This window comes from Molossus molossus, unplaced genomic scaffold (assembly GCF_014108415.1).
Source record: "Molossus molossus isolate mMolMol1 unplaced genomic scaffold, mMolMol1.p scaffold_m16_p_4, whole genome shotgun sequence".
NCBI lineage: Eukaryota > Metazoa > Chordata > Mammalia > Chiroptera > Molossidae > Molossus > Molossus molossus.
In genome coordinates, this window is record NW_023425377.1 from 120389526 (window position 1) to 120414267 (window position 24742).

A 24742-nucleotide genomic window follows, 5' to 3' on the forward strand; every position below is an offset into this window, starting at 1 on the left:
ACCTGCCCACGTGCCACGGAGGCAGGCTCCCGTGTCTTCCCCGTCCCCTTCCCCCCGCCGCCCTCGGCCGCCAGGTCACCTATTACCGGTGGGAGGGGAGAGAGGCTGCTATTTAAACGCCCGCGGAAGTTGAGGCACCCCCACTGGCGGGTGCCGTGCACCTGCCTCCCGCCGCCGTGCTCCGCCACTTTGAGCAGCAGCCGCGTCCTCGGCCCCGCCTCCTGCCCGCAGGCGGGTGGGGGGAGCGGGAAGGAGGTGGAAGGGATCGAATTTCTCCAGCAAATGGGACCGTTCCGACAGGATTCGGTTCCCCGGTCAACATTCCACATTCCATCCCTCTCCCGCATTTGCAAGCCAGCGCCAACAACCCGGAAAGCCTGCTGGCTGCCGAACAACAGCCCCCAACTCACACACACTCACAGGCACAGGACACGTGCACTGAAGGGCTCTGCAACTTGCAGTCCCGGGGTACACACTGCACGATCATGTAAGGCAGAGAAGACCCCACCCCCACAATTTGCAGATGGTGCCAAAGGTTGCAATCTGCAATCCGTTTTAAGTTCACGGTTATTCGGTACTTTGCTCTACCAATGCAACTCCTTCCTAATTTCACCGATGAAGGGTTTTACACTTTACAGGCGGTCTCGCTGTAAGTAAAAGGTCTGATCGTTGGAAACCCAATTTGGAAGAATCTAATTGCCAAGCTGTCCCTCCACCTCCTGCTCACTGCCCTTGAATTGATGCAATGAATATTTTGGACATGTGGTGACGCGGTGACAAGAGCCGGGGCTGCGGCCACCCTACACAATGTACCTAGACACACACACCTATATTTAGACAAATATGATCGTCCCCCTCCCTCCACGGTCACACACACTCTGGATTCATATATGTATGCGAACCTGCGTTCTGCCATTGCCATCTGTCTACCAAGTTGCTACTATGCTTTCCACTTTCATGCAGCCTAATGCACTTTGGGCCAACTAAACTCGGCTTCTGCTCCTGAACGCGTTTAATTGATGCTTCACCCGAAAACCGCATGTTCTTCGCAAACCCAAAAGAAGGAAAACCTCTAAGTCTTCAGCCCCCCAAAATTGAAAAATAAATCATAATAAAACTTACTGATCCAACATAAATCAAGTTTCAGGCTCCAAAAATCATCCTCTCCTCCTCCTCCTCCTCCTCTGGCCCCCGCCCCGGCAATGCCCAAGTTACTGGTGGGATAGTAAGGCTGCGCTTGGCGGCCGCCTGCCCTCCCTCCTCGCTACATATCGAGAACCCAATCTTTTGGCGCCATATTAATGACGTACTATATTATTTCCACTAGGCAGCGACCTTCGGCATTAAATTACTCCCGAGAACTCCCGAGCAAAGCAACAAAACCATCAAATATGGCTGAGCCTCTGGGCTCGTCCTGCAGCCGCCGCCGCCGCCGCCGCTGCGCGATCGGGACGCGCACACGGACCCACGCGCGGACACACGCGCGGCGCGCCCCCCGCCCCCCCGCGGCCCGCGCGCGTACCTGCTGCGGAGGGGTTCGGCCGAGGCGCTGGGCTCCCCGCCGCATGAGTTCGGGCCGCGGCGGGAGGGCGGGTGGCGAGCCGGGCGGGCCCCTGCCTTCGCCGGCGCGCACACACCCGGCACTCGCGCGGGGAGGCACTCTCGGACGGGCGTTTGGCTTGTTATGGAGGAAGGACTGTGTGAATCAAACTCATTTCTGGGTCACTGCTGCCACAGGGGGGAGCACTTTAATCCCTTGCCAAAACGAGAGGGTGGGGACAGGAGGGCGGAGGGAGCGCGCGGGGAGCCGGGCGCTGGGGGCTCCGGTCCCTGGTTAACTCTTCGCGGTCCTGCCGCAGCCCGCTCGGCCTGCGTCTGCGGGGCGGGCACTGCTCGGTTTTGAGACTCTCTCCATCTCCCTTGTGAGCCTAGAAATTCTCGAGATGTCTCCCAGCAGGAAGGTGGGCTTTTACATGATCCCCCAGAACTGTCCCAGTTCCAACTCTTGTCTGACATCACAGCACCTAGACATGGATTCTTTCATACTAGTTTAAAATTCTGTAGATAAAAATGTGGCTATTGAGGCATATAATTTGGGTGAAAGGTTTTATATTTAGACTGAATGGCAAAATAAATAGCTCTTTTGTAGTAACAGGTTTAGGGAGTTGCGAATTAGAATGACATTTTATTACAGAGAATCCAATTTTGGAGCTGCAACACGTCTTTACCTAAGTATCGAAATGATAATTGCAAATGAGCATTAATTCATTAGAAGAGAGTGATTATTTATAAATTGACACCACCTTTCTGTCACACAGTATCGCACCACTGGGTATCGCCTTCCAAATATAAGAATTGAGCCTAATGCTAAAACTGGAGTTTCAGACTAATACAAAAGTAGTCATGGAAGAATCATTTTGGGGGCATTTATGTGTGAAAATGAGTGGTTACCGATTTTCAGCTGAATACAAACTTGCTGTTTCATGGGAAGGTTAACATATTTCTTTCATGGACTCCCCCCTGAAGAAATAAGAGTGTATATGATATTCAGCTTCAAAGGGAAAAAGACCTCTGTGCTGATTAAAACTCCCATTCTGTAAATAGGAACAGTGATCGCTAATTACAAAATTTAATATCCAACCCAAAGGCATTGGATGAATTCTTCTGAATATATCCAGTTTGACTTCACACAATCACACACCAACCCATCTACCCACATGGAGAACATAAAGTCTGATCAACACAGCTAAACAAAACAAATTAAGCCTTTCCATTATTTATCAGAAAACAAAGTAAGCCAAAGGAAATCTTAAGTATAGATATATCCTATTTCATTAATGAAGAGTACAAAGACACCACATTGGCCCTATTGATGTAATCGCTTAATCCTGTTCAAAGAGATCACAACTGTAAAGCTACCATTATTACTATAAGTACTTTTTTCTTTATTTTAATTTATTCATCACCATAATCCCACCTACACCCTCTTCCACCTCCACCTACCACCTTCCCCTCCCCTATTGTTAGTATTGTGTTGCAGTTATTGTTATTTTCATTGGTTCACCTTGCACACACCCTAATACAGAAATCAAGCATAGGGGTTCATAGCCAGACAGACGATGCATTGGAACCGGCTCTGTTATCAGTGTGTGTTTGAGGGGTAAATAACAAAACTCTGAGTCTCAATTTCATCATGAATAATAAAATGAGGTTAACAGCCCCTACTTAAGGAGTGTTGATAGGAATGAGCTAACCCCATGAAAGTGCCCAGCAGAGGCCCTAGCAGTAGGAGGTTATCGATTCCCTCCGCCATCCCTCCAATATCCCTTTCTTGGTCTTCTCTCCATGGAAACTTGCAACTTCTAAATTCCAGCCAGACTTACTTCACTCAATCCCCTTAAAAACACAAAAATTTAAGTTGCACTTCCCACTTGCCATTTTACTTGTTTTTTCTGACTATCCCCACTCCCAAAACATCAGGCAACAGAATCAAAATAGTGAATAAATGGATGAGAAAAATAAAGAGGCAAAAGGGCACACAAATGCCCCACGCAGATACACTGGCCAGGATTGATGGTCCCAGGAATATCCTTTCAGTTATGCCAATTCTTCAGAATAGTGATGGCTGGGGCAATGGCATGTGCTATAAATAACCCTGGACCAGAAGACCCTGGACAAACCAACCTCTTTGGGCCTTAGTTTCCCCACAGATAATAGACAAGATCAAATCTAACTCCTAATTTCTGATTTCTCTTACCTAACTTAGAAAGTGATTGAAGAAATGAAGAACAACTTGAATCGAGAAGGAACATGTAAAAATATTTGTCATTAACAGTTAGCTGTTGACATTTTTTAAATAATAGGTGTCTTTTGCCATCAGACAACCAAGGACACTTTTATACAACCTATTTCTAAAATGGGAAAGGCAGTGACATGGTTTGCCTTTTGGCCGCACGGATAATACATGCTAGAATAAGAGGCACTAAGCTGACAATTAGGAAACCGAGTTTCTGGTTCAACTCCCTCACTTACTGTCTCACCTTACCAAATCATTGAGGATCACCACTTCCTGGTCTCTCAAATTGTTCTGTTAATTCACACTTCATTTTCAGAGATGAAAGGATATTCAAGAAAATAGCTAAAGTAGTCAGTGTAGTTGAAATATTAAGAGTCTAGTCTTTTCTGATCTGATCAGTATTTTCGGAATAATTACAATTCTCTATCTCCCTCACATTTTGCTGTAGTCATACATAGTTTTAATTATTTTCTTCCATAATAATGGATTTTTATGGAATAAAAATTTGTATATTCATATTTCTGATTGTGAACCATTCATAACTACACCTGTAAATGTTTACTTAGTCACTTCCTTTGTGTCTACTCTGTAGGTAAAGAATTATAAGGCCTTGACAAGAAATTCAGAATCGTTTATACTTGAAGTAAAGAGTCATGTGCTAAAGTACTAGCTATCTCATTCTGTTAGAGAAACAAGCAAGAAATTCTTACTGAAAATACCATTGCCAGTTGGTATACACTGCATTGCACAGAGAGAGATTTTTATTGCACAAGGGGATAAAATGGATTGCGTTCTAAAAGTTTATTTGTACTCTGATTGGAACTGTGAAGTTATGCCCCAAACAAACCTTGTTATAAAGAGAGCTCAGGTTGTCAAGTAATTAAAAAAACAGTAATTTTAATAACTAAATGACAGAAAATAACTTCTTTTGAATGACATTATTTGGGTGGGAGGGGATCTAATTCAAGAAGGGATATGTGGGCATACTCTGGACAAGAAGAGGCAAGGTGGGAACTATATTCAACACGTGCCTGAACCTCATGAGAAGAAACAGGAAGTCATGGGTAAGAAATTAGGACCAGAATCCCCTGTCTGACCAGTCGCTGAGGTCACCAGACCTGAATAGCCAGGTAAGTAGTTACAACATCACTTGTAAGGAATGATCGGAAGGCCAGTAACTGAGATACTTTTTTGTTGATGTCAGTACCAACTAAATTATATGTTTCTTGAGGTTCTGTCTTTTTTCTTTCCTTCTTTTGTCTGCTTTTGATTTCGGTTGTTTTAATTTTGATTTCCATACTTTGAGCACAAGTTAAGATTTCAAAGAGAAATAACACTGACAGAGGGACAGGAGAGGAGATAATTTACTTCAACCAGATGAAAGCGTCCAAGACATTTGAGGAGGTTCAAAACAGGAAGAGATTTCCCCTAATCTTGAAAGCATGATAATGGAGAGAATTCTGAAATTTTAGAAAGGCGAAGGCAAGTAATAAAACTCATTAATTATAAATATTCCCATATATGTCCAGTCTTTTCTCTAGGCATTTTTAATAAAATTGCAATGATGTCTCACATTCCATTTTACAGTCTTCTTCCTCACTTCCCTCTTTCATTATTTTCATGTCAGCATTGTACTTTTTCAAGTAACAAAATGTTTTTCCAACTTTCAGGTCTTTTCCTGCATACCACCCCTGCACCCACCGGCCGCTTCAAGGACACCCTCTCCCACTTCCTCACTGGACCTTGCCGGCTAGAGAGCCTCCCATCTCTGCTATCAGACTGAAGTCTCTCCTTTTACTATCTCTGAGACTTCGGTGCTTCTGCTCCTCACTCAGCCTTTGCTTTTCTCCGGACAGCCACTGCAGTCCACCCGCAGTCTCTCTTGCCCGATGCAGAGCGGTGGGAAAGCAGAATGTGATCACTAGTAGCTGCACCTGAGAACTTGTCAGAGATGCATCATTTCCAGCCCCACCACAGACCTCCTAAATCAAAAAGGAGGGTCCAGCAATCTGTGGGTTTTTTAAATATACGTGTAATTGGTTTTTTAGAGAGAAAGGAAGGGAGGGAGAGAGAGAAACATGAATGTAAGAGAGAAACATCGATCAGCTGCCCTCATTGGGGATTGAACCTGCAACACAGGCATGTGCCGTGACCAGGAATCCAACCGGGACCTCTCAGTCCATGGGACAATGCTCGGTCCACTGAGCCACACTGACCAGGCAGCAATCTGTGTTTTAACAAGCCCTCCAGGTAATTCTGATCCACACTCAAATTTGAGAACCACTCACGTAGAACTTACTTCCATCCGCCACACTGGAGCACAGGGCCAGGCACCAGACAAGGTGGCAAAGTCACCCGCAAGTACACCTCTTCTCTGCCCACAGGCCAGTTGAAATATAAACAAGTGATTACAATAAACCGCAAGGTTTGGAGGAAGCGAATGCAAGGACCCTAATCTTGTGTGTGGGCGGTGGGAGGAGGGGGGTCAGAGAAAACATCTCAGAATAAGTGACCTAACCTGAACCCTGAAGGTTTAGCCAGGTGGGGTGGGGAACCAAATGCTGTGCTTTTTGTTTTTTACAAAAACTCTGGCTTCCGTGTGGAGAATGGATGGCAGGGGGTGAGACACAGGAGGACACCAGATAGGAGGAGGCTTCTGCAGTGACCAGGTGACAGATGGGGGCTCAGACGGCAGTCACTGACTGTGGATGGAGACGCAGGCACACCAGCCTGCGATGCAGGCCGGGCTAACAGCCCAGCCCTCCACTCGGCTCCAGTCCCTCAGTTCACCACCAGCTCCAGCTCAGGAAGGGGTGAGAGCTCCTTCCACCAGCTGGCCAGTTAGGGGTGTCTCTGGGACACCTCACAAGGGCTCCCACTAAGTAGAGGCCACTGTGCTGGGCAGTAATAGAATGAAATAATCAGTCTTTCTGACTCCACCCTGCCCAGTTCCCAGAACACGGTCAGTTAGCAACTTCTGCTCAGTCCTGCACGTAGACATGCTAATCATTAAAGGAATCTAACCTGCAGCCTAGGAATTGCTGAAATAACCTCCCTGCTAGAAACTCCCTGCCCAAGGAGATAAGGAAGGTATGTGCAGAAATTACTGCTCATCCAAAAAGACGCATGGGAACCTGCCTGGGACCAAGGCAACTGGAGTCTGTTGACCAAAACCAGTTTCACCACCCTGCTTGGACCCTGGCTGGTGTCCGAGGTCATCAGTCACCTCCTGACCTCAAATCCCTCCCGTCTGCCCTGTCTCCGGACATAACGAAGCCTGAATTCTGTGTTTGTCAAGATGGTTCCTTAGGAGGCCAGCCACCATCTCGGCTTGCTGGCTTTCTGAATAAAATCACTTTCCCTGCCCCAACTCCTTGTCCCATGACTTTTTGGTGAGCAATTGGACCTTTCACTGGTTACACCCTGGCCGGAGGGCTCCCAGCCCCCTGGCCACACAGACGGAGGCTCTGACCCTAGGGCCCAGGCGACGGGCAGGGTCCTCCTTGGCCCAGGTCTCCCAGGCTTGGATCCATCCCAGGCCCCTCCTCCCTCACTTCCTGAGGATGCAAGCTCCATTTTCCTCTTCTGGCCACAAAACACCTTAATGGCCCATTATAACCTAAGCCCAAATCATTAGCAAATGAAAAACTGACTCCCTGTTCTCTGAGACTGGACGAGTGGGTGCTGGAGGGTGGGGGTAGGGAGCCGGGGGGAGGTGCCCCCCAGGGTTTAGTTCCAGTGCTAAGTAGCAAAGAAAAGGAGGGAAAGTAGTTTCTTCGTTACAATTGTTTGATAACTACTCCCCCTCCCCCCAGGCCTAAAGCACATTTAGGTGTAGACAAGACTTGAAGGACTGGATGTCAGCGTCAGGAAGAAGCCGGAGTGAAAGGTGATTCCACAACTTTAAGGTGATGGCGGGGTGGGGGCGGGGGGCGTTGAAGAGAGTAAAGGGGGTGAATGGTGATGGAAGGAGGCCTGACTTGAGACAGTAAACACACAATACAGTATACAGATGATGTATTACTGAACTGTACACCTGAAACGTGGATAATTGTACTAACCAATGCCGTCTGATAAGTGCGCTGCGCCCTGCCTCACGGGATCCCCTGAGCTCCGAGCTCCTGCAGGAGGGAGGACAGGGAAAGGCCTGTCCCTGCCGCTGTCCCTTCTCCGAGGAGAAGCAATGAGGGGTGGGGTACCGGTGCGCTCGGTTTGAGGGGACACCTGGTTGAAGGTGCCCAAAGGGCCGACGGGACAGGCTGGCTTACAGCTCAGAGACTAACTGAGGCCGGGGAGTGGCCGAGGTCACTCGGAAGTGTCTGCGGAGTCGGAAACGGAGCCGGGTGGAAACTAAGGAGTCTGGAAGCTTCCATGGTTTTATTGAGGACAGTCCAGATTAACCGAAATAGTTTGGCCTTCTTCATGCCCAAATCAGGACTTCTGAGCCCCGCTGGGGAAAGTCACAGACTTACTGGGTCCGAGCGGTATTCGCCCTCGCCACCGCCGAGATTTCAGGATGTGCTGAAATCACCTTCCCAGTCAGCTGTCACCCCTGGCTCCGGACCTTTCCCCAAGTGTCCCTGTGTCCTCAGTCTGCCAGTCTGCCGCAGCGCGGTCAGCAGAGCTGCTGACTCCTGTCACAGGAGTGACAAAGGCCACGACACAGGACGGGCCCTGACCTTCCACCACCAGGGCTGGGGGCCAGCTTCCCTGTGGCCACCCTCCCCTCCTTTCCTGTCACAGCGGCTGGCAGACACTTTCCACGTCCGCTGGCCTCTGACCCACGATTACCCTTCCTTGGGGCAGGTGCCTTCTCCTCCGGCTGCGGAGTCCCTTCCCGCACACGTTTACATACACGTCTGTGTCGCACGAGAAAGGAACCCCCCAAAGCTCTCTCCCTCTTCCTTCCTCTTTGCAGTCACACTTGTTGAAAGAAGGGTCTACACTCACCCTTGAGCCCACTGGTGTCTGACTCTGCTCCCAGTCACCCCAGAGAAACTGTCCCTGCCAAGGTCGCCGCGGACATTCTTAGCGCTAAATGCAGTGGCCCCGTCACCCTCATTGTCCTGCACTCCCACCGGCCACGTGACGCGGTCGCCCACTCCTGCCCCGTCTCAGCTGACGACCACAGCACCAAGTCTCTGCCTTCTCCCCCTGTCCGGCCTCTCCCTACTCTGCTGCAAGTTTCTTTCTCGTTGGGAAAGCAAGGCCTCAAACCAACTGTTTCTGAGTACCTGAGTCGAAGCTTTTTGGAAAAAATCAACTGAAGGAATAATTTCGGTTCAGACGTTTTATAAGGAAAAAAAGAAAAGAATAGTTCACCAACCATGTTTAGAATGGAATTTTAAAAAAGAACATCTGGTTAAAGATTATTAGGCTAGTCAATCAGCTGGGTGGGTAACCCTAGCTCCCCAGAAGGAGTTCTCAGTCTTATTAAAGTCTGTCAGAAAACTGTTCACGCACTTTATCAGGAATGCTAATTGCTTCCCCCAAGGAGTTGTGAATTACATCACACACACAGTTTCTGTCCCAGACCAGGTTTGCGTCTATTTTCTTTCTCACTTTCCGTCTCTTAAATGTTGGTTTTCCTCGGAGTTCTGTCCTCAGCCCTCTTCTCTTCTCCTTTTTTTTTGTATGTGCCCCTAGCGGGAACCGAACCCGGGACTCTTGATCCTCAGGCCGATGCTCCAACCGCTGAGCCAAACTGGCCAGGGCCTTCTCTTCTCCTTCTACAGATACGTATCCCTTGGTAGGGATCATCTACCCTCACGACTGCCCCCCCACATCTGTCTGTGCGGCAGTGTCACACCCTGAATCTGCCCGACAGCTTCCTGAACACCCCATGGGATTTCCCACAGGAAGCTCACACTCCGTGTCCCTAGCTGAGCTCCATCACCCCTCCGTGTGGTCCCTCCTCATCTGCTCCATCTCTCAGTCCGTGGTACTACCAGACACAGCTGCCGACCCAGGAGCCAAGCACTGTCCTTGACGCCCCCTCTACCGCCGCCACCAGTCTTCTTCAGGTGCCATCTCCCCATCCTTACGGCCGTCATCATCCCCACAGGGACCGGAGCTACTGGTGTCCTGGCCTCCAGTCCTGTCTCCCTCTAACTCATTCCCTCCTCAGTAGTCAGCACACTCTCCTTGGAGCACAAATATGATCTCGCCATTCACCTGTAAAACCCTGAATGGTCACTTTCTGCTTGTTTACTCTTATGGATAGAACATGTCATCAACATAACCCCTAAGGACCTTCATGTCCCAATTCCTACTTTCTTCTAGCTCTTCTTCCAACAACCACCCCCCAACCTCGCCACCACATGGCTTTTCACGTTTCTTCAGTGCTGGGTCCCTTCAGAACCTTTGAAAATCTTATCCCTAAGCTTGGATCATTCTCCCCTATCTACACCCCTTCTTTGGCTCTAACTCATTTAAGTCCTACCAAAGAGCCTTATCCTACCTCCGCAACCCCCACGCTCTCAAAGCTCCCAGGACACTCCGTGCTTTCGCTGTGTTATCACTTCTCCCTCTGTTTGGTGAGCTTGTGTGCCCTCCCCTTGAGCTTGTGATTGCAGGCCTGCGCCACCTGTGTGCTCCCTGTGCGCCGAGCGCCGGCCTAACAACTGGTCGGCAGTCAGTAGATGTTTTGAATGTGATGGATGAATGATCATTATATTCATGTAATGAAATAGTCTCCAAAACACTATTTAAAAAACAGATTATATCTTTAATTTTTATTTTCCATGCTAAAAGTAACAAATGTCATGTTTCAGAGAAGCCAAAATCAAAATTAAAGTCACCAAAAACACTGCTACTTAAAGACAATGACCACTAAAATTTTGGTATATTTTTTCTGTCTTTTATATGCTTGTATGTGTCTCTATATACATACTTTTTTTTTTTAAAATAACTGGATCGTACTATAATTCTATTTTGTGGCCATTTTTAAATTTAATTTATGCATATAGTTGGCCTTTTAGGTTATTCTTGTGTGTTTTCTATTATTATAAAGAATCCTTCAGTGAATATCCCTTTAGCTATATAATCTATGATTAGGAAAATAGAATTTTACTGACAGTGTAATAGTTCACCATATAAATGGGCTTTGCATGACTTCTGATTTTTTGTTTACATTTCTGTTTTTCTAAATCCTTATTTTACAAATGAGGCTATAAGAAATATTCCCCGACATAAAATTTTGTTCATGTATCTGACCATTCTTTGGACAGAATCTGAAAAAGGCAAATCACTGGGAAAGGGTTTAAGGCTCTAGATTTCATTTTGCCAAATTGCTTTCTGCCAAACGTGCTGTGATTGAGATCCCCACTCTCGGTGTACTGGGGACTTGAACTCCAGGAGGGGTTAGGAGGTGCCTTCGGGGAGCTATGTAGTTGGGGAGGCACATTCCACGTCCCTGAAACAATACAGGTAACCGAAACACATACACAAACACCACAACGATTTGGAGACAGGGAATTCTATCCAATGCCGAAGTAGGTTGAGCAGGTTTCATAAAACACGTAGAATAACTAGGACCAGGAGAGGTCAAGAGGAAGAAATGGACACGAGGGAAAGAGACTCTTGAGGTGAGGAGGTGCCAGTGGGGTGGCAAGGGGGGGAACTAAACATCACTGAGTGTTTTCTACGTAGCTGCCAGGCACCAAGCTAAGCATTTTACACGTAATATTTTATTTACTTCTCACAACAATCCTGAAAAATAGGTATTACTATTATTTTCATTCAGATGTTTCAGGGATTAAATAACTTGTTAAAGATCACAAGCTTTCGAGAGAGGGCACCAGGATTTGAATCAAAAGCGTCTGGCTCCAAGTCAGAATCATGTACCCAATCAGGAACTGTGTCCGTGACGTGGTACCAGTGACTGGAGGGACAGCCGGCATTCAGTAGATGCTCAGGAAAGAGAATGACGGCAGAGAACTCTACATGCTGAGGTATATTTCAGACAGCTGAGGTCTAAACAGCTAATTAGAAATAGGTAAACTTTAATGACTTAAATGTAAAACTTTAAGAAAACATCTTTATGATTTTTTCAGACACCAACAACACAATCCAGAAAAGGAAAAATTGGTATATTGGATCTCTCAAAATTAAACATTTTTTCTCCAAAGAGGATGAAAAATCAAGCTATAGGCTGAAAGGAAATATTTGTAAACCATGTATCCAACGAAGAACTGGTATCTAGACTATGCAGAGGACACGCAAAGCTCAACAATTTAAAAATGTATAACAATTCTCTTAGAAAAGGGGTGAAGAGCCCTGGCCGGTTTGGCTCAGCGGTTAGAGTGTTGGCCTGCGGTCCAGAGAGACCCGGGTTCGGTTCCCGCTGAGGGCATGTACCTCGGTTGCAGTTTGTCCCTGGCCCTGGTAGCGTCGTGTGGGTGGCGACCACTCGATGTGTCCCTTTCATGTCAATGTATCGCTCTCTCTTCCTCTCTCTCTCTCCCCCACTATATCTGAACAAAAAATAGAAAAATGTCCTCAGGTGAGGATAAAAAAAAAATCAATAAGTAAATAAATAAATTTTAAAAAGAAAGGAGGAAAGAACTATTAATACATACAGAAATCTCCAGAAATGTATGTTGAGTAAAATAAAAAAGCCAAAAAGTTATATGCTATATCGTTCCATTATATGACATTCTTGAAATAAAATTATAGCAATGGAGACTAGATTGGTGGTTATCGGGGACAATGAGGGGCCAGGGAAGGAAGAAAGGGCCACATGAGAACCCCTTGTGGTGATGGAAATGTTATGTATCTTGATCATATCAACGTCAATGATATTTATATTGTACATAAAGGCATTATACAACAATACTGTCCGATTCTTTTGCAAAATGTTGCTATTGGGGGAAACTTGGTAAAGGGTGCATAAGTTCTCTCAGTATTATTTCCTTTCTTTTCTTTATTTTTTTCCTTTTTATTCAATATTATTTCTTATCACTGCATGTGAATCTACAATTGTCTCAAAATGAAAAGTTTGGTTTAAAGAATATATAGCCGATTTAGAAGAGAAAAAAATTAAACACTAACATGTTCCTAGCACACAATGCAAAAGGTAAAGGAATTTCCCTGTCCTTCAGCTGAGTCACACGCATGGACACTTCCTTGGGCCCTAAGGTGATGCCGATGGACACATTCCTAAGACTTCTGCTCTGCTGCAGGAAGGCTCAGCTTCCCAGTACTAGTAGAAACAAGGGGATGAGCAGGGTTTCAGAGGCAGAAGAGGAAAGGAGCGTTGTAAAAAGAAAGAAATGGAGTGGTTCTTCCTAGAGCCTTTCATACATATTCTCTGTCACCTGGTTTTCTGCTTTCTACCCAAATGGCCCAAAGGAATAAACAACTGTGCCCTTTCTATGGTAAATACTCTGAGGACTCTGAGGGCAGGAGAAGAATGTAAATCTTGCCTCATATCAGCCAAATCTTACCTAATCTCTTGGACATAGTTCCCCACTCCAGTCCTAAGGTTTCACCCTGGGCGCCCTCCCCACCCTTCCAGGATCCCATCCCCCAGCAGCTCCGCCACCCAGAACGGAGCATCCACACAGGCCTGTAATGTATCACCGCCTGACTTCGGATCGTGGGTCGAGCCCACCGGGCCACTCTGTAACATTCATCTCAGTTTTAAAAACACGAGAAGGACATTGTTGGCAAAAATCCAGGCATAATGAATTCTATGTTCTAGAAACAGAGAAACGAAACTATTTCAATTTGAAAGTAAGAACTGGCAGGAAACCAACAGAGCCAAATCCTCTTGGAAGAAAAACAAACAAACAGGCTGCTTAGTTTAAATTGCAGGTCTGTAAGGTGGGCAGATGTCTTGAAGAAGCAATTAAAAAAAAAAATTTTTTTTTCTTTATTGATTTTTAGAGATAGACGAAGGGAGAGGAAGAGAGGGAGAGAAACAATGATGAGAGAGAACATGGATTGGCCCCCTCCTGCACGCCCCCCACTAGGGATCAAGCCCACAACCTGGGCACGTGCCCTGACTGGGAATCGAACCGGCGACCTCTTGGTGCAGGGGTCGATGCTCAACCACTGAACCACCAGCTGGATGAAAAAGCAATTTTAGACTTGAGAGATTTAATTGGCATAGAAGGCCAAGAATATGAATAATGTTATATAAAAACCTTGCTCAAGGGATCAGAATCTTCTTCATTTCTTCCTCTTCTTCTCTCTCACCCTCTCTCTCTTCCTACATTGCTCAAGGCCATAGTCATCAACACCTACAAAGTTTACCTTATGCTACCCAAAGGGAAACTGACTACTTTTTTTTTTTTTTTTTCCAGTTTCAGTTCCAAAATTTGCAAGGAGGCACCGGTGGGCCTGTTGGATCAGAATTCTACCAACATTCACCGACCAATATAAACGATCAGAGGGTGACGCTTTCAGAAACCACGTGACTGTGTGGTACCAAGAAGGTGATTTCTATGGAAATCATATGGATGGAGTAGAACTGGGAGGGAGGAGAAAGGAACCATTAGAGATCTTGGGACATCGATATCCTCGTGCTTTCTTTCCTTCAGACACCCCTTTTCTCCTATTGCCTATCTCGGCTTGTTGAAATCGCACGTCTTTCAAAGTCTACCTAAAATGTCACCTTTCCCACAAAAGACGTCCTTCTCTGCCATTAGACCACGGATCTTCAAAGGCGGAAACCGTGTATCTGTTTCCTCCTTATAACCTCTTCCCCAAAGCAGCCTCCGGAGTTTTGGCTGCTCCTGGAAGCCTTCCTGGATCTGTCCGTGGAGAACTCACCCACCCTCCTGTAGCTCCTGCGCACTCTGGGAACTTCCTTGACCACATTCGCCATCCTCTGACTTCTGGTGAAGATACTGGGAAACACATTTTTCTCCCTTTCCAAGGCGTTGGTGCCGTGTAGACAGGGTACTTTGCATAGAACAGTCTGTAATTCCTCGTTAAACATAATTCCCCATCCCTATCCTCTCAAAAATCCAATTAGCAGTGTGTAAAATGGGGGCGGGGTACGGCAGTGCTGAGCCCCTCCCCTGAGCCCCCCTTCCCGCACCTGGATGCCGTTCTAGGCAAACAGCATGAACTGGGAGTTAAACACACAAAAAGACAATTATTAGGAAATTTTAGAGCACCCCTACCCACAACTCAGCTGGGTAGGGGGTTTAAGCATAAGATCGGTTACAGTAAATTTAAAACTTCAATATTTCTACCAGAAACTCAATGTGGGACCCTGCCACGCCATGCAACAATGTTTGGCTATATCTTTTTTTCATATCAATAAGCCATATTACTACAACGTGGTGCATTTGCAGCTTTTGTGTCCAGGGCCCTCTGCAGGTTTTTACTGGACTTGCTTAATACTGAGTCCAGGTCAGTTAGCAGTCCCTTGCACAATCAAAGAGCAAGTTAATAAAGAAAGACCATTACACCACGTGCTCAGCTTTTTTGCACAGAGCAAGAATCATGCTGTGAGTTGGTATTAAGGCCAGAGCAGCACTTATTACATGCACAGAGCACAGTGAGGACAAGGGGGAGGGGGTGGGGGACAGATAACCCAGGCAGAGCCATGGCTCCCTGATTCCCTTCCCCCACCCTCTGGCCCTGGCAGGGTGGAGCTCATAGGATGAACCAGTTTAGCCATCAGGCAGGAGCAAGGGTCAGGTTCAAGTTTATCAGCCAAAATCTCTCTTCTCCCCTTCCCCTCCTGCAGTCCAAGTGAATCTATTTGCTCAAGGGTGACTTTCATGCACAGAAAAATTGTTTAGAAGTTACTTTGATTTTGAAATTAATATTTGACTTTACAAAATCAAAACCCAAGGAGATTTTTCTATAAGCTTGTAAATTCAATTTTTAATTTCACAGATATACAGCAAAATTTAAGCAACCACTTCTAAGGGGGCTTTTGATGAATGTTTGGTCACATGTACAAATGTACTTAATTAACCTACTTTAAATATTTTAACTGCATTTGCAAATTTAGTATATTTGGTTTTTAAAAGTACTTCAGTTGTCTGACAAATAGAAAAGGTCTTTCCAAGTTCTTAAGCAATTTATGTATATCCAATGAATTAATCTTATTAATATGTTAATTTTAAGTTCTTTTAAATGACTAATATTACATTTGTATTTTGCAAGATTTCCACTTAAAATCACAAATGTAAATCAATTACTTAGATTACACTTTTTTAAAATCCTCATCTAAGGATATTTTTCTATTTATTTTCAGATGGAGTGGGAGGGGGAAAGAGAGAGAAACATTGATGTAAGAGGGATACATAGACTGATTGCCTCCTGCATGACCCCAACCAGGGCCAAGGACTGAACCAAAACCAAGGTACGTGCCCTTGACCGGAATCGAACCCTCGACTCTTCAGTCCACAGGCCAACGCTCTAACCGCTGAGTCAAACTGGTTAGGGCTAGATTACACATTTTAAATAATACTACACATATACTATGTTATTCTAACAGGCTATATTCTCTTAAACATGATAAATACTTAAAATACTAAATATACCAATTCCTTTGCACAAAAATACTAATACAGTGTATTTAATTTTCTTAAACATTTCTCTATATAACTGTAACCCTTTCCAATGTTTAAAAACATGCTCATCGTTAAAAAATATATATCTCAAATTCTTCTGATCATACTTCCAAAGCTGGTTAAAATTTCATATGCAGTCTGGAGCAACAAATACCTGGGAGAATTTTGCTCACGATACCACTACTGGAATGAGTCCCTTTATACTCTTAATATATCATAAAATCCAAAACTTAAAAGGAAGTCATTCCCAGCCTTCAAAATGGCCTCCGGTGATTCTTGCCTCCTGGGTAGATACATCCTTCTCAACAGGGCTGACCAACAGGGTTTTGTGGAAATGAAGCCAGGCCCTAAGACGTTGCTGCTACCTTGCTTGTCTTGGATGGTTTGCTCTGCAGGACGCCAGCTACTCATGCAGCCCTGGGGAGCCAGCATTAACTTGCCACAGTTACTGCTCACCCATCTGGGAGACAGATTCTCTAGACCCTGTCAAGCCTTCAGGTAACTGCAGCCCTGGCCAGTAGTTTGACCTTTTAAAACCCCAACTCAAAATTAAGTAGTTCCTTCCCACTCGAAAAACCAAAAATCACAAAGCGGCTCCCAAATCCTGATCCACAGAAACCATGGGATGATAAACATTTATTGTCATTTTAAGCCTCTAAATTTGGGGGTAATTCGTTATGGACCGATAGGAATGGTCCTATTAGCCCACAACCCTGAATCTAAATCATATCAGTATCTAATTTTCAAACCTACTAGCTCCTATAAACCTCCACTCAGGTGACTACACCATTGTGCTTGGATTGAACTCTTTTTTTTTTTTTTTCCCCTTTATTGATTTTAGAGAGAGAGGAAGGGAGAGGGAGAGAGAGAGAGAAGCATCGATGAGAGAAAACATCAATTGGCAGCCTCCTGCATGTCCCCCACTGGGGATCAGGCCCACAGCCTGGGCATGTGTCCTGACCGGGAATCGAACCGGCAACCTCTTGGTGCCTGGGTTTATGCTCAACCACTGAGCCACACCAGCTGGACCGGATTGAACTCTTTATGGCTTCCTCTCACCCTGAATGTTTTCCTATTTGTTTTATCTGTTTGGCCCACAATTACACAGAAACTTTAGGGTACATATAAATCTGTGTGTCATAAACCTACTCCCGACTCTACTGTCACAACTTCTGCCACCCCTAGCATCACAGCGCTGAGTTTATATTTTGACAATAAAAGATGGGAGCATCTTTTCCGGAAATGCACTAAAGTGTCCACAAAGTCTAAGTCTAGTAAACACTCTGACTTAACATGGCTAAAAAAGACGTCTCGGCTTTCCTCCCCCTACCCCTCTCTTCCCAGCCTTCCACAGCTTCGCAAATGACATCATCACCCACCCAGCTGCTGGGACCAAACCTAAGAGTTATTCTTTGTTTTTTTTTAAACTTTATTGTTGAATGTACTACAGATGTCCCCACCTCTTTTCCCCCATTGACCCCCTCCTCCCCAATCCCACCCCCCTCCTGCCTTTCCCACACTATTGTCTGTGTCCATTGGTGATGCATATGTGCATAGAAGTTCTTTGCTTTAGCTCTTCCCACGTCCCTCCCCTCTTGCCTTTGAAGTTCATCAGTCTAACAACCAATTTGTACTTCTTAATTCCTTCATCTTTTTCACCCCTCCCCCCAGACTCTACCCATCTGGCAAGCAACAAAAAATTCTCTGTATCTATGAGTCTGCTTCTGTTCTGCTTGCTCATATTGTTTGTAGATTCAATTGTTGATAGATATGTATTTATTGCCATTTTATTGTTCATATTTTTGTTCTTCTTCTTCAAGAAGACCCATCAACATTTCATATAATACTGGTTTGGTGGTAATGAACTCCTTTAGCTTTTTCTGGTCCGGGAAACTCTTCATATGTCCATCAATTCTAAATGATAGTTTTGCAGGATAGAGTAGTCTTGGTGGTAAGTTGTTGCTTTTCATCACTTTAAATATCTCTTGCCACCCCTCTCTGGCCTGCAGTTTCTTTTGCGAAATCGGCTGGTAGCCTATGGGAGCTCCTTCGTAGGTAACTAACTGCTTTTCTCTTGCTGCTTTTAAGATTCTCTCTTTGTCTTTAACCTTTGGCATTTTGATAATGATGTGTCCTGATGTGGATCTCTTTGGGTTCATCTTGTTTGGGACTCTGTGATTCCTGGACTTGTATGGCTGTTTTCTTCACCAAGTTAGGGAAATTTTCTGTCATTATTTTTTCAAATAGGTTTTCAATTTCTTGCTCTCTCTTTTCTCCTTCTGGCACCCCCATGATGCAAATGTTGGTATGCTTGAACTTGTCCCAGAGGCTCCTTACTCTGTCCTCATTTTTTTTTTTATTCTTTTTTCTTTTTGCTGTTCTGACTGGGTGATTTTTGCTTCCTTATATTCCAAATCGATGGTTTGCTTCTTGGCTTCACCCTCTCTACTATTGAGTCCCTGTAAATTATTCTTTATTTCAGTAGTACATCCTTCATTTCTGACTGGTCCTTTTTTATGTTGTTGATGTTCTCACTAAGTTCCTCAGAGTTCTCCTTAAGTTCCTGGAAGTTCTCATTAAGTTCCTTGAGCATCCTTATAACCAGTGTTTTGAACTCTGTATCTGATTGATTGTTTATCTCCATTTTGTTTAGTTTTTTTCCTGGAATTTTGTTCTGTTCTTTCATTTGGGACATGTTTCTTTGTCTCCTCATTTTGGCTGCCTCCCTGTGTTTGTTCCTATGTATGAGGTAGAGTTGTATGTCTCCTAGGCTTTGTAGAGTGGCCTATTGTTGTAGGTGTCCTGTAGGACCCAGTGGCAGAGCCTCCCTGATCACCCCAGCTGGGCCCTCCAGGTGCATCCCTAGTGTGGACTATACACCCTTCTGCTGTAATTGAGTCTTTATTGCTGTTGGCACATCAATGGGAGGAACTTACTTAGGCTGATCAGCTGCAAGAACTGGCTGTGCCCACTGACCACTGGCCTCTGACTCCCTTGGAGGACTAGCTGTGTAGGAGCCCACCACACAGAGCAAGACTTACTTCAGCAGGGCTCTGGTACCCACTGAGTCCACTCATTGAGTGTGTCACTTGTGGAGGTGGTTGGGTGGTGGAGCTTCAATGTAGTCTGAAGCTGTCCACTGGGTGTGCCGGCTCTGGGGCAAGGTCAGCTACTGCCTGTGTTCTACCCAGGGCCACCCAGCATAAGCTACAGAGTGATCTGCAAATGGCTGCTTCTTGTGCTGGGCTTGGAGGTGCCCAGGAAAAGCCAAGCTGTAAACCAAGGCGGCTGCTTCTAGTGCCAGGCCTGGGGCCACTTGAAGAGAGGTATGGGGCTTACTGAGACCAGATGCTGCTTGTTTGAGAGATTTTAGGAAACTCTGAAGCAGGATCCAAGACAGGCCAATCCTATGGTAAAGCCACTGGAAACAGCTTGGGTGGGCCCAAAAGTTGGGTGGGGCAGGGTCTCAGGGAATCACCAGGGCGGGGCAACCAGTGTGAGCCAGGTTGCTGGAGTCCCAGATAGGGCAGCCCTCTGCCTGTCCTGTGGGGAAGGGCTCACCAAAAAAACAATGGCCTCTACCAGCATGTCTGTCCAGGACAAAGCTGCCTCTCCAGCCCTCGCCCCAATGCCAAACAACTCAGTTCTTCCCCATATGTCTCTGGTGCCTTTCAAACTGCCTCCCCACCGCTGGAGCCCAGAAGGAGCAAGTCTGAGTAAGTCCATGGGCCCTTTATTAGGAGCTGCCTGGGGCTCCAGAAGCCTCAGCCTCCCTCAGCCTCATCAAAATTATCAGTTCCCACTGGTTTTTACAGCCACAAGTTAATGGGGGCTTTTTTCCTGGCATTGGAACCCTGAGCTGGGAGCCTGGTATGGGACGGGGACCCCTTAGTCCTCAGGGAGGACCTTCCCAGCCAATGTATATCCCTGATTTTTATCCTCCACATGTGGGTGTGGGACCAGCCTGCCTGCCTCTGCCCTCCTACCAGTCTCGATGTGGCTGCTGCTTTAATTTCGTAGTTGTAGGACTTCCATTCAGCTCAATTTCAGACAGTTCTAAAGGATGGTTGTTCTGTGGTTTAGTTGTAATTTTGATGTGGCTGTGGGTGGAGGCAATACCGACTTTACCTACCCGCCATCTTGACCGGAAGTCCTAAGAGCCATTCTTGATTTCTCTCTCCTTTCACACAACCAACAGTGCAGTTCCCTGAAACTACCTCCAGAGCATGCTCTGAATTTGTTAACTGCTCTTCATCTCCATTCCCAGCGGCCTAGACTAGGCCATCATCTTTCACCAGAACATGGCCAACAGCCTAACGATAATCCCCGCTGCTTCTCTCTATAGACATTCACATGTAGGTCTTTGTGTGACGTGTTTTATTGCTCTTGGGTAAACACTTGGAAGTGAGCTTGCTGAGTCATAAGTGCCTGTTTGATTTTATAAGACACTTCCAAACTATTTTTCATTCTGCATTCCTCACCAGTGATACATGAGAGCTCCAGAGGTCCCACATCCTCCTCAGCACTAGGTGTTGAGCTTTGCTTTTAAAGCCATCCTGGTAGGTGTGTGGCAGTCGCTTTTTGTTTTTGTTTTTTAATTGAGGCAAAATTCACATACAATGAAACGTACAGATCCCCAGTGCACAAGTCAGTGAGTTTTGGTCAACATATATACACCCATGTAATCAAGATGTAGAACATGTTTGTTGCCCTAATAAATTCCCAAGGAACACCCCATTCAGTACATCTCTACCCCTAGAGGCAGCCACTTCTGGTTGCTCTCACCACAGATAAGTCTCCCTGTGTCTTAAACCTCCGCAGGAATAGCATAGTGTATACTGTTTTGTATCCAGCCTGTTTCGCTCCACATAACGGTTGTGAGACTTGTCCGTGTTCTTGTACGTATCAGTAGTTCTTTATTTTCACTGCTGACTAGTATTTTATTGCATGAACATATCACAATGTGTTTATCTGCTCGCCTTCCGGTAGATGTCTGGGTTGTTCCAGCCTTCCCATTGCCAGGTATCTACCTAGAAGGAACGAAAGCACACGTCCGCACGAAGACATAACCGCCTGCTTCGTGTCTTGATCCACCACACTCCACTCTCCATAGAGCAGCTGGAGGGATCTTTTAAATAAATGACTCAAATCCCGTCACTGCTCTATTTAATACCCTTTCGTGACTCCCCATCCCACTGAGGAGAAAATCAAGCTCCCTGCCCTGGCTGGTGAAACCCAGGCGCCATTGATTCTCAGTCCTGGTTGTACACAGGACGCCCTGGGAACTTCCGGTGCCTGGGCCCCACCGAAGGACAGGCAACAAGAACCTCCGGAGGAGGGTAACAGATAGTTTCTGAAGCTCCCCTGGAGATTCCGACAGGCCCCAGCTTGGCCAGCCCCGGCCGCCCCGGCCCCCACCTGCCTGCCGTCTTATCTCGCACCACTCCCACCTCGGGGGCTGTTGTCCAGACACACTGGCTTCCTTCCAGCTCCGGACACGACAATTTCATCCCTGCCTCAAGGGCTCTGCACGGTGTTCTTCTGTCTGGAGTGTCCTTTAGATGTTAGTATGACCGGTGCTTTCTTGTGATTACGGTCTTAGCTGAAATGTCACCTGCTCAGCGGGGCTTTTTTGCCCACCCAGTCTACAGGGGCCACACTCTAGCATGTCACTTGTTCAAATGCTCTATAGCACACTTATGTCTAATATTGTCTGGTTCGTGCTTTTTTGGGATCTTTGTTGTCTGTTCCCCCCGCCCTCCCCAGACTGTAAATCCCCTGAGGTCAGAGACCTTGCCACCTTGCTCTCCGCAGTGCTCCCTAGCACTTATGATCATGCCCGGCACACGATTACAAAGGTTTAAGACATATTTGTTGAAAGCACGAAAGACTACGTCTGTGCAATGTTGCCTGTTGCCCAAGAGAGAGAGCAAGAACTAGAGTGTTCTTCTAACTTTCTGTCCCCCAAGTGTTAGCACGAGATCATCACTTCGCAGAAACACGGGGGACTCTGGCCTGAGGGGACTGAACCGGGTACCCCAGCCCAGTAGGGCCTAAAGGGCAGAGAGGCAGTTTTCAGCTTTTATTTATTTATTTATCTATTTTTGTTCATCCTCACCTGAGGGCATTTTTTTCTTTTTCTTATCCTCACCAGAGGATCATTTCCCATTGATTTTTTTTTTTTTTTTTTAAGTAGAGTGGGGAGGGAGGGAGAAGGGAGGGGGAGAGAGAAACACCAATGTGAGAGACATCAATTGGTTTCTCCCCTGCACACCCCCAACAGGGGCCAAGGAGACTGAACCAACAGCTGAGACACTTGCCCTTGACTGGGAATGGAACCCACGAAACTTTGGTCCGCAGCCTGACACTCTAACTGCTGAGCCAAACCGGCCAGGGCACAAGGATATTTTTCCATTGATTTTTTATTTTTTTAGAGAGAACAGAAGGGAGGGAGAGAGAGAGAGACAGAGAGAGAGACAGAGAAACATTGGTTTGAAAGAGACACTTCGATTGGTTGCCTCCCGCACAACCCTGACTGGGGATTGAACCTGCCACCTAGGTACGTGCCCTTGACTGGAATCCAACCTGTGACTCTTCGGTCAGAGGGCTGGCGCACTAATCACTGAGTCAAACTGGCCGTTGTCAGCTCGCAGTATCTTCTGCCCTAACCTGGTGCTGTGACTTTGCTGATACTCCACAAATATATTTCCATGAACAGTGCAGCAACCGTGATCTGCTTTGAGGGGCTGGAGGCCATGGGGAGGAGGGGGAGGGAGGTTCAGTGAGGTACAGGCATGAGTGGGGACCAGCGGTTCTGGAGTAGAGGAGCCTGCAGTGCATGTATGCTTCTGTCCTCACTGTAGGGAGCTGTCACCGCCTCAAAGCATGAAATTCCGTCTAACCTTTCCTAGTCAAGGGTATTTCACTGCGTTGTTCTAGTCTATACGTCATTTCTCTTTATAATTACGTGTATACGTTAAAAGGATGTTTTTCTTTAAAAAATTGTTTTTTAAAGAAAGGGAGGACACACAGAGGACGAAACCAGGAAAAAGCTAGGAACATCTTTGGGCTAGACATAGCACTAGACATGTTCAGGTGTTTACTTATGTATCACAACCCTAAGTGAAATAAAGTAGAATTAAAGCATGTTACAGATGAGGAAACCGAATAGAGCCTAGAGAAAAGTTACTTCTCTTTTAAATATTCTTGCGACGTAACTGGTATAATAATACTGGATAAAAACTACGCGCGATGCACTCGTCAGAGGTACGGGTGACAGGCACAGCGGAAGAGACGTCGGATGTGAGCATGACAGACCAAGAGGCAAGTCAATCCTGTCAGGTTGGAGCACTGCTCTGCAACCAAGGGTTAGACACAGGGTGGCGGATAAGACACATACCCTGCTGTCAGCCACACAGGGAAAGAGAGAGAGAGACTTACTTTGGCTGGAGTTTGTGAAAAAAATTTTTAAAAAAACAAACTTTGTGAACTGCTAGTTTCATATAGGGCAGTAGTAGATACTGGAACCGTGACTAGGGCAGCCCTTTAGCCTTCCATGATGGTCCTTTCCTTGTCTGACTTCTTTCTGGTGTGTATCCCTGGGGATATCTTTAAAATTCTCTTCTCGCCCTGGCTGGTTTGGCTCAGCAGTTAGTGACCGCCCACAGACCAGAGAGTCCCAGGTTCAGGTCCCGCTAAGGGCACGTACCTCAGTTGCAGTTTGTCCCCGGCCCTGGTTGGGGTTGTGTGCGTGGCAACCAGTCAATGTGTTTCTCTCACATCGATGTTTCTCTCTCTCTCTCTCCACCCCCCACTCTCTCCCTCCCGCTCTATCTGAAGATAAATGCAAAAAAAAAATGTGCTCGGGTGAGGATAAAAAAAAAATTTTCTTCTCTCCTGGCTTCTGCTCCATCTGGTTGTCCTTCGAGCCCCGAAGCAGATCCGCATTGAATAGCAACACTGATACAATAACCCTCATTTATTAAGGGCTCTATGTCAGCTACACACAGTCCACTGCTTAATTCCCCTCCTCGTGGCACTAATGACCGAGGCATGGTTATTCCTCCCATTTTATAGATGAGAAAACTGCAGTGACTTTCTCCAGATGAGAACTACTAGCGTTAGCAGCAGCCGAGCCCAGAATGGACGCAGAGGACATGCTTCTGACCACGGTCCCTCCTGCCCGCTTACAGACCTGCCCGGTCCTCTGCTTGCTCCTTAAGTGTCCTTGTCCCTTAGGGTCCCATCCTCGGGTCTCAGCTCATCTTACTTCATTGCCTCTCGGGCTAATTACCAGTAGACACGGGACTTGGATGAATCCTACTCGGTTCGTCCTTTTATAGCTTCTTCCCCACTGGCACTGGGCTCTCCCCTTCTTCCTGGGAGCAGGTGTCTCTGAGGTGCCGAG